The 16203-nt window shown below is 45.4% G+C and overlaps 1 protein-coding gene across 1 annotated transcript in view; it reads left to right on the top strand.

Annotated features, from left to right (window-relative positions):
- Positions 1-3992: 3992 nt before the first annotated feature.
- Tiam2 (TIAM Rac1 associated GEF 2) overlaps positions 3993-16203 on the top strand; it is a 218392-nt gene continuing 206181 nt past the window's right edge. Inside the window, 1 exon segment of the mRNA XM_047557396.1 lies at positions 3993-4114. The gene's annotated coding sequence lies outside the window, so the exon portion shown is untranslated.

The following is a 16203-nucleotide window of genomic DNA, read 5'->3' as shown; positions in this document are numbered from 1 at the left end:
CCTTGCCACGGGGACAATGCCACGGGGACTCCAGAGTGCTTCTAGAACTTTTGAATTGGCAGTTTCTCATTGCCTCACCATGACGAGAAGATGGATTTCTCAACCACCCACTTCCAGTAGGTGAACTTGGAATGTCCTAGTGTCTCTGGGTGAGCAGGTGGCAGCAGGAAGGGTGGCTTTGGTTGCTTCACTGTCTGCTTCTCTGTGATTAATAGGAATACTAATCTGGAGTGGCCTCGATTCTCGGTGAAATGTTAGGTCCAGGTGGGAAGGTGGGACTCCCCACAAATCCAGTTGCATCCTTTCTTGGCTGGAGGTGGTGGAGGCCCTGGATTCAACCCCCAGCACAAGAAAATAAAAACAAAAGCCCATAATAACCTTTCTCATTGTAGATAATTGTATCTGTGCTAGGTGCAGTGCCTGTGGTCTCAACTACTCAGGAGGCCGAGGCAGGAGGATTGCTTGAGCCCAGGAGTTCAAACCAGTCTGGACAACAAACAAGACCTGTCTTTAAGGGTGTGGCGTGGAGCAGGGGAGGGAGAGAAAGGGAAGGGAAGAGAAGGGGAAAGGAAGGAGAAAGAAGGAAAGGAAGGGGAAAGGAAGGGAGAGAGGGAGGACAGGGAGGGGGAAAGGGAGGGAGGGAGCCACGGCTGGCTGCGAATACAGATTTGCACTCGATGAATGAAGACAGTGTGAGGTGACAGGAGGAAGGGAAAGTGGTTCCAGTCTGAGTGTCTCTTTTGTCTCCCCTTCTCAGGGCTGCATTTGTAAAGCAGGTTGTCATGGTTTGGATGTGAGGTGTCCTCTGAAAGCCCGTGTGTCAGTGCAGGAATGTTTGGAGGTGAACTGATTGCACTATGAGAGCTGAAACCTAAGCTGTCCGTCCTGGTTTGAATGGACGAACAGGGTGGTGACCACGGGCAGGTGGGGCACGGCTGGAGGGGGTGGGTCCATGACTGGAAGGGCGCAACTTCCCTGTGGCCCCTTCCCCTCCCTCTCTCTACTTCTGATTGCCATGTCCTTTCCTCTACCACGTCCTTTCTCCAGGATGTTCTGCCTCATCTTGGACTCAGAGCAGTGGAGTCAGCCAGCCAGGAACTGAAACCTCTGAGACTGTGGCCAAAATAACCTTTCCTTCCTCTAAGTTGTTCTTGTCAGGTATTTGGTCACAGCTATGAAAACCTAACACACAGGTTGTCTCTTTCTATTAGGGAACCCCAACTGGTCAGTGTGTTCACTGAGGCTGGCTCCTAAAATGATGTGGAAGACTTATATAGTTTGCAAACTTGGTTCTTGGTTCTCTTCCTTTGGTCTCATAATACAAAATTAACCTTTTAATCAGTCCTATCGAAAACTTTAAGGACTGGGAGTGTTTGCCTAGCTTCCAAGAGGTCCTGGATTCTATCCTCAGCACTGGAAAAAATCCAATTTGAAAACTTGAATTTGGATTTTTAATATTTGTGACTTCTTAAAGCTTATAATTAGAGACTTTGGATAAAAAGCAAATAATAGCCCCAAATTCAAGGTATTATTGCTCAAACTTGAGACAAAAAAGATTTATGAATTCATGCATATGTTAATATGTATTTATATTTTGTGTTAAGACATAATATTTAAAAAGGGACTTCTGCATGACACCACTTCTCCAATATATCACTAAGGTTTGGGAAATTCCTTTAAGAATCAAAAAGTGCAACAAGGCTATTAAATGAATCAGTTAAGTCTATATGTATTGACATGCAAATATATCCATTTTATACACATACATACATATGTATGACACATTGATGAATATTTACTATAATTATTATAGATTATACCCTAAGACTTTCTTCTTCTTCTTCTTCTTCTTCTCCTGGTCTTTTGTACTAGGGATTGAACCCAGGGTGATTTACCATCCAGATACATCCCTAGTCCTGTTTGTTTATTTATTTATTTATGTTGTTGTTGTTTTTGATACTGAGAATTGAACCCAGAGGTGCTTGATGATGGAGCTAAACCCCCAACTCCATTTTATTTTTGAGACAGGGTCTTGCTAAGTTGCCCAGGCTGGCCTCCAACCTGGGACACTCCTGCCTGAGCTTCCGAAGTCGCTAGGCTTATAGGTGTGCACCACTGTGCCTGATTTAGTTTTAGCTCATTTAATAGCCTCCCAAATTATTTATCATCACCAAATTATACTTTTTCAGGAAGCACATGATGATTAGTATGTACTGATTCAACCACTCACCCATCCACCTGGACGGATTTCACAGCTTTTTTACACAGGCAATTCTAACATCCCGGCTGAAGTCCATTCTCTAGGTAGTTTAACTTTAAACACTAGTTCCCTTCATCCATCCATCTCGTTTTTATGCTATTTTATTTTCTGTTGTTAGTAGACTAAAGGAAAACTGTTGATCTTACATTGTATCATCTGCACTTGCTAAATACATAACTCCAAAAAAAAAAAAAAAAAATTAGTTCCCTTCTAAAAATCCCATCTGTGCACCAGATGGCTCCATGCCAATAACTTTCAACTTCATATGGGACTCAATTTATCTTTGTCAGCAGGCAGAATATTACCTGTTTTCCTGTCTTTCTTACCCCCTTAGAAATGTGAAACCAAAACCCTAAACCCCAATATTTTCCATAATAATAACAGTGAGCATTTATATAACAGGAAGTTAGGAGGACTATGCTCTTGGGGGCAGAGTGGGGAAAAAAAAAGAAAAAAAACAAACTGAACATAAATGGAGAGGCTTGGGAGGAAGCAAAAGGAATTCAGGGAGAGTCAACAGAGAAGCCTTTGGCGAAGTCCAAGAACAAGTTTAATGGGATGAGGGAATTGGAAAGTAGAACTAGAGCCATAAAGGGAAATTTGAGAGAAAAGGTCTGCTTGTATTTTGCAAGTTTTGCATTTCACAGTAAGTTTATGGAAACAGGAACACACTTCCTATGCTGAGGGCACCCGTGAAAATAACTGCCAACTCTATCCAGGTGGTGAGCAAGAGTTGATCAGACATCGTCAAGGCATGAAGCCTTAGAATATTCTTTTAATTTGATTCAGATACATGTTCAGATATGTTCATCAAGCTAACTTTATAAACTGTGAAAAATAAAGCAAACTTGAACAATGAATGTCAAGGTGAATTTTTTAAGGATTTCCTTTCTGAGGGTGAAGCCCAAGGTAAGTCTTTCTGAGCATTACAGGGTGCCTGCATACGGGCTCCTCAAGAGACAGGCTGGGACCTGAGCAAGTCCGGCTGCTCCGATCAAAACTCACTCTCAATTTGAGAATGGTCTTCTTCCCGGGGAATACTGAGAACTACTGTCTCTTCTTTGGAGATGCCAGTGATGTGGTAGAGATGCTAGTGGTCCTGGCTAGGAGAGATTCTCTGGCATGAATCAAGTTTTTAGATTTGGAATCTTGAGCACTTGTCTGAAAAAGCATAGATATGCTTTAGATATCATAGAGATGATACAATAATACTATGAAGTGGCTATTTGTTTTCCAGGATTCCTTCAAATATATATAATGTACTCTTCTAACTTGTAGGTGGGAAGGAAAACTGGTAAAATAAATCCAAGGGAAAGAGAAGAGGGCCCTTGCCTGTGTGCACATGCATACACAAGGGTACGAACACACGTGCCCACACGCAAGACTGAATCACTCAACCGCACCATATGGATGTGCAAATGGTTTGAAGGCACTGCAGGGTGGATCAAATTTGGGGCTAAAATCAACTTTTTGAGGGGCTGGGGTTACTGTAACTCAGTGGCAGAGCTCTTGTCTAGCACGTGTGAGGCACTGAATTCGATCCTTAGCACCACATAAAAATAAATAAAATTAAGACATGTTGTCCCTCTACAACTATCAAAAAAATTTTTTAAAAATTCGATTTTTGAAGCTTCAATGAAACCTATCTCCTTCTTTCTTTCAGGGATTTAAAACATGCAGCAGAGCGAATCATTCAAGGTTCCAGGCAGCCAGAAGAAAAGATCCATTTGTATTTGGCCAAGTGATCTTCAGAAAGGAAAATGTGTTCTTGAAAAGGCTCTCCTAGAAATCTCAACTTCTCCAAAATTAGCCTGACCCATTGCAGAGGCTCTGCCTATGTCAAAGAGATGGCAGGTCTGGAGTCAGTACAGTCTGCTGTTTCCTAGGTTCCGGGCCACTGGGGAGGGAGACTGAGGGTTAGCCTGTTAATGCTGTGGGGCATTAAGTCATGGAAATGCACCTAGTGGGACAAACCATCGCTGGAACCCTTGTGTCTTCTACAAACAGGCTGTAAAACTGCATTTGCACTCTGAGGAGCTAGGTATTAAATGCAGTAATTTTGCCATTGTGTGAATACGTGCAGAAAGTCCCTTCTGTAGCTGCTGGCGCTCACGCTGAAAGGCAGAGAGTTTACATGGCAGGAAGATTCTCTTCCTTCAAGTACTGTCAAAGATAGGAAAGAGAGCAGAAGGCCATCACTTAAAAGAATCCTCCTAAAGCAAGCAACGTGTGGTAAGGAAGCTCTTTTTGAGGTAGAATTCAGGAGAAGGATGCTGAATTGGCTCAGTATCCTGGGACCAGAAAGTCCAATGAAATACTGCACAGTTCTAAGAAGGCAGAATTCATTCTGAAAACATCACTAGGAACTTTCTCTGTGTCAGAAAGTGTACTAAGTTACTGGAGATAAAGAGAGGTATTGGACAAGATCCCTTCCCTTAGATTTGGGTAATCTAAGAGAATATGACAATGTGGCTATTTCTAAGTGATGAGATGACTGCTATTACTATTCTTCATTAACTTTTTAGACTAGAAAAGGATCTATAACTGAGTAGTTTGAAAACCTTGATGGCCATGAAGTGAGCGGATGCTCATGAAATTAGGGTGGCCATTTAAAACCTTCACACTCTCCTATTCTTTGCTGGAGTGGAAATGTGAATCTCTCTGAGTAGATTTTCTTTATTTGACTGTTGAGTGATTCTACAGGTAAGCTGATCCTACCCAACGACAGGGATGATCCTGTACACCCTCCTCCTTGTCCCCCTCTCCCTGTCTGGCCTTCTCAGCCTTCTCTGCTAACCCACCTCCACCTGTCAAGGCTGTCTCTCGTTCCCCAGTGTCTACCCAGGGTATCGCAGCCTGCGCACTGCAACACGGTGTTTTGCATGCCAGCCTCGGTCTCCAGGTTCAACCTATATCCTGAGCATTAGCTTCATGTATTCTCCATATTCTTCCCAGATGCTTCTAGTTTATTCATCACCAGCTAGATTGGTGCTTAAAAACCACTGGCGGTCTCTCATTGGCCTAAGAATGAAAATCCAAAATTCTTAACCTACTCTTCTGACCATGCATGATTGGTTCTCACTTGCTTCTCCGGCTTCTCTCCTGTCCATCTGTCCAGGCTCCTTTCGGGCTCAGAGCCTCAAATGCACCATTCCTTTTATCTGGAATGATCCAGCTCTCCATCAATCCTTCAGGACTTGGCTCAAATGTTGCTGCCTCAGGGGGGGTTCCTCTCTAGAGACCCCCTCGAGTTCTCTCTGTGAACACTCATTACAGGTTAAGCATCCCTAATCTGAAAACCCAAAAGCAGAAATGCTCCAAAATCCAAAAATTTTGAGTGGCATCATGACACCACAAGTAGAAGATTCCATACCTGATTTCATTTCATGTGACAGGTCACAGTCAAAACCCAGGCACACTAAAAATACTGCATAAAATTACCCTCAGGCTGTGTGAATGAATGCATGGATTTCATGTTTAGAGTTGGGTCCCATCCCCCAAATATCTCATTGTGGTATCTGCAAATATTTCAAAATCTGAAATACACTCTGGCCCCAAGCATTTAGGGTACAGGGTACTCAAACTGTATTGTACTGTCTATGTGTTCACAGTATTTATGAGACATTAAAAAATAATACTTGTAAGTAGTTTTTAAATTTACTATCACCTTCAAATTGTAACAGTTATGCAGATTCTATTCCTACTGCCTGGGACAGTGCCAGGGTTGGGTAGACACTCAGTAAATGGGTCACTAAATGAGTACGTCAAGGTGTTGGGGACTAAATTTTTCTTACTAATATGATATGCACATTCATTTTTTTTTAACTGACAGAACTATCTCCACAGGTGATTTTTTTATGTGATGGAGTGGGACTCAGATTGAGGGTAAGGAAGAACCTTTTTTCCCCCTCTGGCCCTGACAGCATTGCAACTTGGATTTCAGTGGGGCACACAGTGATATACCTTCCATGTGGAGGGGACTTGCTGTTTCCCTGCCCAGGGCCCACAAATGTTTTCACGTCTTCAGAACCATTATTATTTGGTCTTAAGTTTTTTTCTCTTCCCTTTTGTAATTCCTATGTCCTACTCCCACCCGCCCTGAAAGATTCTGTCAAATTTTGTTGAATTTCACAGTTTAGTCATAGCTGTGCTTTGAGGACCTGGGAGAGGAGGAATCTGTGTCTCCAGCTATGGTGAAGCTGTGGGGAAGAATGCTAAGAGACAGCTTGCACAGGAAGTTCAGGTCAGGACAAAACAGCTGGTTCAGGGTCAAGTGCCAGCCAGGAGAAATTTGTAAAAAATGTTAGTATTCTTCTGGAATGAGCAGGAAGGTTTGAGAGGGCCCTGGGCAATGCCTGGCCTTTCTGAGGTGACACAGAATTCCAGTTATCAACATGTTGCCTCTCAGCCCCAAATTCATCTTTTTTGCCTTCTCTGTAAAAATATGGATCTGGGCCCTTTAAATAACTGCCTTGTCTGCAGACTTGTTAGGCTGTGTCAATAAGGGGCCAGTGAGACCGTATAAGAAGGCAGTTTTGTCTTCTGGTGGCTGTACTCCTGTTGAGCAGACTTCTTCAGTATGCACAGCTTTTCCCCCAAACCTTGTCCTTCAGGTACTTTTGTAATGAATATTCCAGCAAGGTTTTTATTTTTGTTTGTTTTTTTTGTTTTTTGATGGGGGGGTTTTAGTACTGGGGATTGAACCTGGAGCACTTAACCACTGGGCCACATCCCCAGCCCTTTTTTATTTTTTTATTTTGAGACAGGGTCTTGCTAAGTTACTCAGAGCTAAATTGCTGAAGGTGGCCTTGAACTCATGATCCTCCTGCCGTGCCTGGCTCCAGCAAGTTTTAAAGGGTGGATTTCCAGCAGGCTCCGCAGACATGACACCAAGGTGACATCTCTTCAATTCAGTGAGCCGTGGCTGTGACATCCCTAACTTATCAGGATCTGTGTCTCAGCCCCAGGGGGAAAGGAGGCTTGCTCTTGAGGGCTTTATCTCAGCCTGAGGCTTAGTGGCTATTTCTTAAGCTTTTGTACCTGCTATTCATATTTTCTTTTGATTTCTCTTTACTTCTTGCTGGTCAGTCCCTCATTACTCCAAATCTTATTACAATCGATAGTTCTTCATATTAAACATTCACTGTTCAAATCACTGTGTGGTTTCTTTCTCTTGATTGGACCCAGACTGATATACATGGGATGGAGGCTCAGATTCTGGTTATTTGGCTATCAAGGGACACAGTCTCTACAAGAGAGGATTGGAGTTACCTGGGTTGTATGTATTTTTCTAAGTTCATGCAACAAACATATTACTTTCAGAATCTGAAAAAAATAAGAATTTTAAAACTGAAGAATTGCAATACAAGTAACAAAAATAAACACACCCACAAATCCCCCCAGACTAATAAAGGTGGAAGAAGTAACATCCTAAGGAGGAACTGTGCCTTCAAGGAGGTGATGCTGGAATTGAGCAGGGAAGGTTGAGCAGAGTGTGTGTGTGGGGGGGAGGGGTGCAATTTCCTAGGCGGAGCCTTGAGTGTGAGGATCTGGAGACAGGACCTAAATAGTGGGGAGAGTCTGGCACTGCTGGCTCAGTGTGCACAGAAGCCGTGGAGCGCAGGTCTGTCTGATCCCAGCCAACCCTTGGGGTTTAAAACCATGGGTCATCTAGACTGTGAGAACGGTTGAGAGAATGCTCCTCCTAGACCTGCACGGAGCTCCAACTATCTGGGAGCTTAACTGACCAAGGGCCCTAGAGCTGCGCTGAGATTCAGCTGTGGGGTTGTGCCCGAGGACACACTTCCACCTGGCTGCTCCCAGGACAATCGGTGTCCCCAAAAAGGGTGAATCTGGTTGCAGGACTCACCAATGATCTTAGACTATAGGGCGTTATGTGGTGGCTTCCCTCTGTCCTTCATTTGGGCTCAGACCTCCAAAATGTCAGGCTTTCTCCCTAGCTGCCTTCCTACTTAATTCTACAGCCGTTTCCCCAAAGAGAATCCTCCGCTCCTGGTCCTGTCTTGGGCCTGCTTCCTGGAGACCCCGTGGTAGCATATCACTTCCAGCTACCTTCCCTGCCCTCTCCTCTGCAGGGCAGAGCCTCGGTAGGCCGGGTCCGCGATTATTTTTTTATTCTCGCGGCTCAGCTTCCTCACGCTTCTCTCATCCCCGCCCACTGAGCGCCCAAGTTTCTCCAGTAAACCTTACAGCTTCTGCACCTGGAGCATCCCAAATCTGCTTGATTCTGGAGTCTCAACTGCCTCCACCGCCTTTAAGCCATTTCCACGTCTGCGGTCTCAGCCGGGGAAGAGTTGGGAAGTCTCTGCTGCTACCGAGACACCAGCTCCTGCTGCACTGGTTCCTGGTGAGGCCGGGGGAGCATCTTGACGTGAATTCTTTGGGGAGCGGACAGGATGGTATTCGCTCATCACACTCTGCAGTCCTGGGCAGAGCGACTGGCTCTCTGGCTCGAACTTGTTGAGTTGTTTTCGTTAGTGGGATGTTGCAACCAAGGCGCCTGGAGACACCGCGGCGGCCGCGGTGCTGGGCGGGCTGCGGGGTCTGGGGCGGGCTGGCTGGGGGCTGGCGCGGGGCGTGGCCGGCGGCCAGGGGCGGGGCCAGGGCGGGGCCCGCGGCCAGGGCGGGGCGGCCCGAGAGAAGGTGCGGCGGCGGCTTTGGGCGCATAGGCGCTGCGCGCAGGGCGGGGGGCAGCCTTGACCGCCGCAGGCGCAGAGCACGCGCCCGCGTGGAGAACAAAGTGACCCCAGAAACTTCTCCAACTCCGACCGGCGTTCCTTACGCTGAGCCACGGGGAGAACTGGGCGCGACCGGCTTAGACGGTGCCGGGCTCCGGACCCGAGGTAAGGGGCGCCGCGGGGCCGGGACCTGGGCTCCGGCTACGTGCGGATCGCCCTCCTTCCTCCCCGCGGGTTCTGGGGCTCCGCAGAGGGGCGCGACGGCGGGCGCGGCCCGGGCACCCTCTCCGGCGGGTGGTAGCCCCGGGCGCCTTCCGGTCCTCGTGCGGAGCCGGCCGGGGATGGACACTGTACGGAAGACTCCGACACCAGGTCCCCTGGTCCCTCTGCGCGCGCGGACACGTCAGGGCCTACCCCTCCCGGATCCCGGGGGAGCGGGCGGCGCGCCCCGGCTCGCAGGCTCGCGGGTCCTTCCCCAGAGCCGCGTCGTCCCGGCGCCCGAGCGGTTCTGCGTGCCCAGCTCCGTGGTGCGGACGCGTGCGGGCGCCGCTCCCGCTTCCCAGCCTCCGAGGTTCGCGTGGCGTCCGGAGGTGCAGAGTACTGCTCGGCCAGCGGCAGACCACCCCGGCCCGCGCCGCCCCTGGGGACCCAGGTGCCAAGTTTCTGTGAAAGCCGATATGTTGTGTCCCTGCGGGATCGTGTTTACAAAAAACAGCGTAGGAAGAAAAGAGCTCATTCTTCCAGCCGTCGATGGCTGACAGCGCCGTGAAGTGTGCGAGTAAGAGCCACGAGCTGTTTTCATCCTTTGAAACGGTGAAACTTAATATCGACGTGCTTCCCTGCCTCTTCTCGCCCCCCGCCGCCTATTTTTAAATTGAAAATTAGGATAACTTATCTACGGGGGGTGTGTGTGTGTGTGGGGGGGGAGTGCTGCTTGATCTCCAATTTAGGGGGAATTTTCCTGCAAGAGGCCACTTGGTGACACTCCCGGGCAGTCTTGGGTCTGCCGGGGACCTTTGATTACGCTAACTACACGCGAAGGTCCTGGGCTTCTCTTCTCATGGGTTTTCTCTCATTCTGCCCGTTGTTTCTCAAGTGCTGCTAATATAGACTTATTTTAACCGATAACACCTGGCAATCTCCAGTTCTCTTCCCAACAGTTTTAAGCAAAAACGTCTCTAAAAGCTTTTGAAATGTCTTCCAAGTCTCTTACAGGTGCAGATCATGTGCTACAAAAATTTTAGCCCCAGGATCTGGGTGAAAGAGTCAATAGCCAGTCTCATAATTTTGGAATAACCACTAGAATCTATCTATCCATCCTCATGCTTAGAAATATTTCCTGATTTTCTTTGAGATTTCTGTTTTAAAAGGGTCTCAAGATCACTATAGTTCTAGAAGTGAATTTCTGTTTCATTGGATTTTACCTACTCGGTTTACAGGAAAATAAAGCCTGTGGCTTTAGGGTATTAAAGATTTTTTTCATTTGTTCTAATTACACATGACAGTAGAGTGCATTTGGATTCATTGCACACAAATGGAGCACAACTATTCATTTCTCTGATTTTACACAATGTAGAGAGTCATACCATTCCTCGGATCATACAAGTACCTAGGGTAATGATGCCAGTCTCATTCCATTATCTTTCCCACTCCCCTGTACCTTCCCTCCCCTCACTTCCCTCTGCCCAGTCCAAAGTTCCTCCATTCATCCCTTCCCAATTTTTGTGATGGGTAAATATAAAAAATATGGTAAAGTATAACTGAAGAAAAGTTTATTATTTACAATAATAAAACAAGCCCCCAATGACCTCAGAAGCGGGTTTCAACATTTTACCATGCTGTATAATATGCTTAATAATGTGGCCCCGCCCGCCTCTGCAGTCTCATCTGCTGCCCTTTTTCGGGTCCACCCACCTGCAATGCCCCTTTTCCCACACAGAAGCACACAAACACTGCCTGCTCCAGACACGTCAAACTGCTGCAGGTTGTCATTTCTAGGCCACTGTCTAGAATGCAGGAACACTCTGCCTTCACACTCTTACTCCTCTTGTTCATCTGTTGACTACCCACATCCATCATATGTCAGTCAAACACCTTCTCATTTCCCCTTGATCTGTTGGCAGAGTTGAGCTCCTTCCACCTCTGGTTGTCAGCACTGCTACTGAAACACATTTTTATTTGCACAACTGGTCATGTGACCTTGTAGACTTGGGTGGGTTGTTCACTGCACAAGGTCATTCCCACCAACAGGCAAGCAGAGACTTAAATCCAATTCACGGTCAACTTGCCAAGCCTTTGGTGCACTCCTCTCTGCTGGAAGAAGACACCTTTTGTAATTTACCCAAAGGCACAGGCTACCCTTCCTGTTCCCACTGTTTTCAACGTGTAGTACCACATAATGCTGGAGTAGGAGATGGGGTAAGGTTCCCCAGATCAATGGGAAAAGAGTTACTTTTTGTGAATGCTAGAAGGAAAAGGGTCTCGGGACCGATTTTTTTTTGTGTGTGTGTGTAAGCAGGTGTACAGAAACGTGTATCAGTTGGTTCTTATGTCTGGCTGTTCAGCTGATGCTTGGACAGGGGTCTCCCTGGTGGGCAGCTTGGGTTTGCATCAGCATTGGTAGGCCACCTCAGCTGGTCTTGCAAAGTGCTGGGGTTCACATCGTCTAAGCATGATCTGCCAAGACAGATAAGGTTGCAAGAAACTCGAAAGTAAGGCCTTAAAGAGCTTTGCTCAGCAAATGTATGCTAACAAATTGGGTTCAAGTTCCATTTCGTGTAGGAGAATTTAAGACATCACAAAGTGACATTATCACAGAATCAAACTGAGAATAAAAGATTTTTAGTTGGATTTATTTAGGTTCTCAATGGAATCACAATCTGCTCATGCAAATGCAATTTTGTTGTAAGGGGAATTTACAAACTCAATTGGATGCAAGATTTTAAAAAATGCTCCCAACATGTGTGCACTTAAAAACTTCCAACAATTTATGTGGTAATCTGGAAGTGTTTTTTTCAAGTTACAATGAGTATATGAATCATCTCACAAAAAACTTATGAGAGTATGTAGTTGGGGGCTGGGGTTGTGGCTCAGTGGTGGAGCGCTCACCTGGCAGGTGTGAGGCACTGGATTTGATCCTCAGCACCACATAAAAATAAATAAGTAAATAAAGGTAAAAATTAAAAAAAAAAATTTAAGTATGTAATCTGGTAGATGTCAAGAGGCCTTGCCAGTTATATGGAATCCTGGAATATCTCCACTTCATAGCATTGAAATAACTTTAAAGACAATATGAACCAATTCACCCATTTTATGGGTAAGGAAACTGAATACCAGGTCACTGAGCTTATGTAGAGGCAAAACTAGAATAAGTGCTGCTTTCCTGGCTTCCAGTTCATGGCTCTGTATATTCATATATCTATAAGAGCAGCCATCTGTATCATCCGTTATTGTCTTCAGCTGGGAAATCTTGAAGGCGTGGATTACATGGTAAGATCTCATGAAGTGAGCTTTCTCGACTCCCAACACCCAGTGTCTTATATGAAGTCTAAATGTTGTAAATACTTGCTGAGTGGAGGAAAGAATGAATGAACCAGTTGACGGCTTACTAATTTAAAGTAATTATGGGTTATAAACAAACCAAAGTCCTTTGGTGTCCATTATGGTGGAATTTGGCCTATGTGTTTGTATTTCTTAAATGTAATAAAAGAAGCCAGAACTCTTGACAGAAAGGTATGATTAAAAAAAAAAAAAATTCAGGATTTGTAATCAGGAGGTCTGTCTGAGAATTGGCCTTGATTTGACAGGTCTTAGAACATCACCAGCCTCAGTGTCTTCCAGGTAGCCTCCTAAGTCTTAGAGTTATTGGAAGAATCAAATGAGCTCATATGGGGGAAGCACTTGGCAAGCTTTGGAACCGAAGATAAGAATTAGAAGTTGTAAAAGTAACTATTGAGCACTGTGCTTGGCTCTCCGTATACATCCTTCAATTCCTCAAAAAACAAAAACAAAACAAACTTTTGTTGAATGGAGAATAAACTCAAGGTTAAACCACTGTCCCTCAACACTGAACAAGAGTCAAGTGGGCCCCTACAACTTGTTAAGCTAAGTGCCAATCATGAGGTCACCAAGAGAACAAGCAGAGAAGAACAGCAAGTGATGTTGAGGCATAAATTTGTTAAGCTTTAGGTTGTGGAGAGAGAGGTCAGAGTGACATTTTAGACTAGTCCCTCTTTGGATTGTTTTGAGTGAATTTGGGGAAGCAGGACTGGCAGAAAGAAGGTCACTTTTAGCAGTGTGAATGGTCTGAGGTAGTGGCAATAGGAGAGTTGGGGGGGGGGGGTCATGGGGAAGGTTCCAGAAATGCAAAATAGGTGAAGTGGACTTGGCACAAATTACATCCAGACTGTTCACCCATGTCAGCCACACAGGAGGAAGAGGTTGAGGACCTGTGAATCCCTTATCACACAGTTGTGTACATCTGATACTTGAATCCAGGTTTCTCTGACTACCAGTTGTTACCACGCCCATAAATGTAAAACAATCAAGGATTTTAATAACAGCCATTTAGAATTTGAAAGCTTTTATTTTTATTAGCTACTTGTTCATAACCTTAAGAACAAAAAGCACCCAATCCAAGCCCTTCCCACAAATGGTTTAGCCAGTAAACACAGGCAGGGCCCCTGCTCAGGGCCCTGCCAGGAGTGCATAATGTATTTCCTATCTTGGATCTTGGACGCCTAGGCTCTGGCCACTCCCCCAGGCATGCCATCCAGCTGGAAATTGGTCTGCTTTGTTTCCATTTATGAGGTTTGTAGATTGAGTAACAGAATCTGGACTGCAGCTTTCATTGTGTTTTTCTGGTGTTGGATTACAAGGTTTCTTTTAAATTCATGGTTAGATTTCCACATGTGTCTTTTGGACATGGTTCTTCAAGTTCCCATTACTCAGTGATTTCTTTGCATTAGGAACAGTATGTAAAACTAGAATTTTGAAGATTCTTTTGTCAGTTTGGGAAATGGCACAATAAGGAAGCTTGCAAATCTTTCCTTAACCCAGGGCCAGTTAAGGATTCCCAAAGCTTTTAGAATACAGTGATGGATTTTAGTCCAGTGTACTGTATTTTAATATTCAAACTTTTTTGCTGTTGGATAGTAAAGAGGGTTTTCATCTCTAAGAGGAACGTGACAGTAGTAGCTTCCTCAGTGGAAAATTGTTTTAAGAATTGAGAAATCAGTGGATTAATTAACACCGTGTGCTTAGAACTGGGCCAGCCATGGGGGAGGGATTGCACCCATGGGCACTTAACTACTGGACCACATTCCCAGCCCCCACTTTTACACACACACACACACACACACACACATATCTATATATATTTTTTTTCCCCAAATTGAGAGACAGGGTGTTACTGAGTTGCTTAGGGCCTCACTAAGTTGATGAGGCTGGCTTTGAACTTGCAGTCCTCCTGCCTTAGCCTTCTGAGCCACTGGGATTACAAGCATGGACCATGGTGCCCAGTCTTTGTTTTCTTTTCCATTTCTTCCCTGTTGGTGGAGGCCTTGCCAACTGTGGAGGCTCACTGAAGCCTCTGCTGAGTGTGAGGCTCATTTTCTTGTGCTTCGTAGGCTTTTTACCCTTGCACGCTGCCAGTTGCATGCTCCATCATGTAGACAGTGCTTTGCTTGTTTTATTTTTGTCCCCTTCCAGGCCTGGCATGGGACCTTAGGAATACTCTGATTAAATGGTGTTTGACAGAATGTGTGAAGTGTCCATTGAATTTGTTTTTGAAGGTAGAGTCATGGTTATGAAGCTCTTTAAATGGGCTTTATCAATAATAAAGTACTAAAAATCACAACAGTGACATCCGTCTTTCCTGTGTGGTGCAGTAGTATTATCATATGGTGGGTATTCATAAATCTAGATTCTGGTCTAGAACATACTTTTTCCTCCTTTGGCAAGTCACTTACATGTTTGGGGACCTTCATTTCCTCAGGGAGAGAATGCAATTGTTATTTAATGATTCCCAATGTCTTCTGGCAACTGTGGCATCAAATTCTTCTTGTTAACTTACCTCCTCAGGCTTCATGCTAAGGTGGTGGTTGGAAGAATAATAATCGTACTTATCCTTACCTTCTTAACCCTGAGGTTGGTTTAAAGTGATGGTCTTCAAAGGAGAATGTTTATGCATATGGACAGAAACTGAGGAAGAACACATCTGGAATACGTCTGTTGCTGGCATTTGGAACTTCTGGGATCAATACCTACTGTGTGAGTTCATGAAGCCTTGATGAATGTTTGCTGAATCAGAAACCAAAATATTTTCCTTAACTTGTCCATTTTGAGCTTTCGCTCTGGAAAGTCTTCATCATTCTCTGAAAGCCTAGTTATCCACAGCAACTCTTCCCTGACAACCGCCCGTCGAGCTCTTTGTTGGGAAGTGCATGTCATAGCGTGTGGGCAAAGAGCTACATTTTATTCATGATTTAAAAAAAAAAAACAAACCTCGCTGATTGAATCTGTTCATTATCATACACCCAACCTCCTCACAGTCCCTACTACTTTTTTTTCATCTTGTATATTGGAATTTTGCTCTTAACACAAGAGAGCGCTGGTTGCCTCAGCCCCTAGGTCCATCTTGAATGTTCCTTCTAAATCTTTCCTTGCTTGTTTTCTGACCCCCAGTCTTCCTCTTGAAACATCATCTGTCCTCACCACACTTAGAGTTCATCCTCTGTATGGTCACTGAGTCCGTTAATTTTCCATTGCTTTGACAAAATACCGAAAAAAAAAAAAAAAAGACTTAAGGAAAGACTGATTTTGGCTCATGGTTTCCAAGCTTTCCGTCCATGGTCTCTTGGCCCTGTGGCTTAGGATCTGAGCAAAGGCTCAACATCGTGGAGAGAGAGAGAGAGCAGAGCTACTCACTTTATGGCAGCTAAGAAGTCAAGAGAGACAGGAAGGGGCAAGGGATGAGACCCACCCCTCCAGGGCACACCCTTCCTCCACCTGGGCCGTGCCTCCTACAGTCCCCCCTCCCAATACCCATCCGGCTGTGAACCCCTCAGTGGTGATGAGGTCAGGGCCCTGTGATCCAGTCACTTCCCAAAGCCCCACCTCTGAACTCTGATGCATTGAGGACCAACCTTCAGCCCACCAGCCTTTGGGAGACACTGCAGATCCCGAGTGTCACAGTCGCATTGTCTGACGGTGGCTGTGGCTGTGTCTATGTCCCCCCACACCCCT

Source organism: Sciurus carolinensis, chromosome 7 (genome assembly GCF_902686445.1).
Source record: "Sciurus carolinensis chromosome 7, mSciCar1.2, whole genome shotgun sequence".
Taxonomy (NCBI): Eukaryota; Metazoa; Chordata; class Mammalia; order Rodentia; family Sciuridae; genus Sciurus; species Sciurus carolinensis.
The sequence above is the reverse complement of the archived record's forward strand: the minus strand, read 5'-3'. Positions and strand labels throughout refer to the sequence as shown.